This window comes from Aristolochia californica, unplaced genomic scaffold, assembly GCF_029961685.1.
Source record: "Aristolochia californica isolate CCGP_79_NKW_82.1479 unplaced genomic scaffold, dmAriCali1.0.hap1 SCAF_11, whole genome shotgun sequence".
Lineage (NCBI taxonomy): Eukaryota > Viridiplantae > Streptophyta > Magnoliopsida > Piperales > Aristolochiaceae > Aristolochia > Aristolochia californica.
Window position 1 is genome coordinate 15413842 of NW_027181782.1, and position 4020 is coordinate 15417861.

Sequence of the window (4020 nt, forward strand, 5' to 3'; positions counted from 1 at the left end):
AAAACGGGGATACAGGGGATTTTTAACTGAGTGTTGACTCCCACTCCATAAGTCATTACTTACAATAACATAGCCCGTTATACATGATTGACCGATAAATCACTTTACAAATCATCAGTGATTGTTTGGTCAATTTTATTTTAAATGGGCAAAATAATAGCTTGTTTGACTCAAGTAAATATCCCACTGCACGTTCACATAAGAATTTAATGAGAATTTGTTGTAATCTTTTAAAGGTTTGGATCCATAGGGCAATTGCATATTTAACTTTTTTCAAGCTTGCATATCCATATTTAAAACATGTTAGGATCAGTTAGAAATCTCTTTCTTGTCAAATTCCAAGCCATTAGGTTTGAACTAGTGGAATTTCCCAAACTTGGATAACAAAACTTTTGTGTTCATTTATGGTGTGTGAATAAATTTAATTTCCATACATTTGGTATTTTTTTTAATTTTTTTCATACATAATATCTAAAATTTTCATTTTGTTGTAATCTTTTTGCTTTTATCTTCTTGTTTACGAGAGAATCGAAAAGCTAAAACTCAAATTTTTGATTTAAGGAAAAAGTGTACATCTAAAATTGAAATGAAATGCTAAAATGAAGAGAGAGATAATTCGAAAAACTTTTTGTAACTTTTAGGGACTGCAAACTCTTTTAGTTTTTATATATTAGGTTTTGCAATGATCGGGAAAAGGGGGAGGCGGGGGATTTAAAACTGAGTGATGACTCCCAATCTATAAGTAATTTCTTAAAAAAACATATCCCTTTATGCATGATTGACCGATAAATCAATTTACAAAGCATCTGTGACTGTTAGGTCAACTTTTTGTAAATGGGATAAATAATGGCTTGTTTGACTCGGGTAAATATCCCACCGCACGTTCACTTGAGAATTTATGAGCATTTGTTGTTCGCTTTAAAAGGTTTGGATCCCTAGGGCATTTGTATATTTAACAAGTTTCAAGCATGCATATCGATATTTAAAACATGTTAGGATCAGTTAGAAATCTCTTTCTTGTAATATTCCAAGCCATTACGGTTGCACTATTGGAATTTTAAAAATTAGACAACAATACTTTTGAGTTCATTTGTGGTGTGAGAATAAAATTTTTTTACCTACGTTTGTTATTTTTTTTTATTATGTCCATACCTAAACTCTAAAATTTTCATTTTTTTGTGATCTATTAGCCTTTTTCTTCTTGTTTATGAGATAATCAGAAAATGAAAACTCAAAGTTTTTATTTAAGAAAAAAGTGGACATCTAAAATGGAATGGGAATGCACAAATGTAGAGAGAGATAATTAAAAAAATTCTCTATAAATTTTTGGGACAACAAACTCTTTTAGTTTTTATATATTAGGTTTTGGAATGATCGGGAAAAGGGGGAGGCAGGGGATTTTTAACTGAGTGTTGACTCCCAATCCATAAGTCATTTCTTAAAAAAAGATAACCCGTTATGCATGATATATCAAAAAATCACTTTGCGAATCATCTGTGTTTGTTAGGTCAGCTTTTTGTAAATGGGCAAAATAAAAGCTTCTTTGACTCAGGTAAATATTCCACCGCACGTTTACTTGAGAATTTAATGAGAATTTTTTTTAGCTTTGAAAGGTCTAGATCCATAGGGAATTTTCAAGCAAGCATATCCATTTTTAAAACATGTTAGGATCAATTAGAAATCTCTTCTTTGTCATATTCCAAGCCATTTGGGTTGCATTTGTGGAATTTCCCAAACTTTAACAACAAAACTTTTGTTTTAGTTTGTGATGGGTGATTAAATTTTCTTTACTTACATTTGTTACTGTTTTTAATTTTTCCATACATAAACTCTAAAAGTTTTATTCTATTGTGATCTATTTGCCTTTATCTTCTGGTTTACGAGATAATCGAAAAGTGAAAACTCAAAGTTTTGATTTAAGGAAAAAGTGGACATCTAAAATGGAATGGAAATGCACAAATGTAGAGAGAGATAATTCCAAAAATTCTTTGTCACTTTTTGGGACAGCAAACTCTTTTATTTTTTATATATTAGGTTTTGAAATGATCGGGAAAAGGGAGAGGCGGGTGATTTTTAACTGAGTGTTGACTCCAATTCCATAAGTCATTTCATAGAAAAACATAACCCGTTACGTATGATATACCAATAAATCACTTTGAAATCATCTGTGATTTTTAGGTCAGCTTTTTGTAAAAGGGCAAAATAATGACTTGTTTGACTCGGGTAAATTTCCCATTGCACGTTCACTTGAGAATTTAATGAGCATTTCTCTTTTGCTTTAAAAGGTTTGGATCTAAAGGGCATTTGCATCTTTAACTTGCTTCAAGCATGCATATCCACATTTAAAACATGTTAGGATCAGTTAGAAATCTCTTTCTTATCAAATTCCAAGCGATTAGGGTTGAACTAGTGGAATTTCTCAAACTTGGTCAACAAAACTTTTGTGTTCATTTGTGGTGTGTGAATAAATTTTCTTAACTTACATTTTTTATTGTTTTTAATTTTTTCAATACATACACTATAAAATTTTCATTTTGTTGTGATCTCTTGGCCTTTGCCTTTTAGTTTACGAGAGAATCGAAAAGTGAAAACCCGAACTTTTGATTTAAGAAAAAAGTGTACATCTAAAATGGAATGGAAATGCACAAATGTAGAGAGAGATAGTACCAAAAATTCTCTGTAACTTTTAAGGACTGCAAACTCTTTTAGCTTTATATATAAGGTTTTGCAATGATCGGAAAAAGAGGGAGGCAGAGGATTTTTAACTGAGTGTTGACTCCCAATCCATAAATCACTTTACAAACCATCTGTGATTGTTAGGTCAGATGGCTTGTTTGACTAGAGTAAATATCCCACCACACATTCACTTGAGAATTTAATAAGCGTTTGTTGTTCGCTTTAAAAGGTTTGGATGCATAGGGTATTTAATATTTAACATGTTTCAAGCATGCATATACATATTTAAAACATGTTAGGATCAGTTAGAAATCTCTTTCTTGTAAAATTCCATGCCATTAGGGTTGAACTAGTGGAATTCCCCAAACTTGGACAACAAAAAATTTGTGTTCGTTTATGGTGTTTGAATTAATTTCTCTACTTACATTTGATATTGTTTTAAATTTTTTCCATACATAAACTCAAAAATTTTCATTTCCTTGTGTTCTATTTGCCTTTATCTTCTTGTTTACGAGAGTATTGGAAAGTGAAAACTTTATGTTTTGATTTAAGAAAAAAGTGTACATAAAAAATGGAATGCAAATGCACAAATGTAGAGAGAGATAATTCACAAAAGTCTCTGTAACTTTTAGGGACTGCAAAATCTTTTACCTTATATATACTAGGTTTTACAATGATCGGGAAAAGGGGGTGGCAAGGGATTTTTTACTGAGTGTTGACTCCCAATCCATAAGTCATTTCTAACAAAAACATAGTCTGTTATGCATGATTGACCGATAAATCACTTTACAAATCATCTGTGATTGTTTGGTTTGCTTTTTTTAAATGGGCAAATTAATGGGTTGTTCGACTCAGGTAAATATCCCACTGCAAGTTCATATAAGAATTAAATGAGCATTTGTTGTTCACTTTAAAAGGTTTGGATCCATAGGACATTTGCATCTTTAACATGTTTCAAACATGCATATCCATATTTAAAACATGTTAGGATCAGTTATAAATCTCTTTCTTATCAAATTCCAAAGTTATTAGGGTTGAACTAGTTGAATTTTCAAAACATGGACGACAAAACATTTGTGCTCATTTTTGGTGTGTGAATGCATTTTCTATACTTACATTTTGAATTGTTTTTAATCTTTTCCATACTTAAGGTCTAAAATTTTCAATTTGTTGTGATCTCTTTGCCTATATCTTCTTTTTTATGAGAGAATCGGAATGTGAAAACTCAATGTTTTGATTTACGAAAAAAGTCTACTTATAAAATGGAGTATAAATGCTAAAATGTAGAGAGAGATAATTTCCAAAAGTTTCTGTAACTTTTGGGGACTGCAAACTATTTTAGTT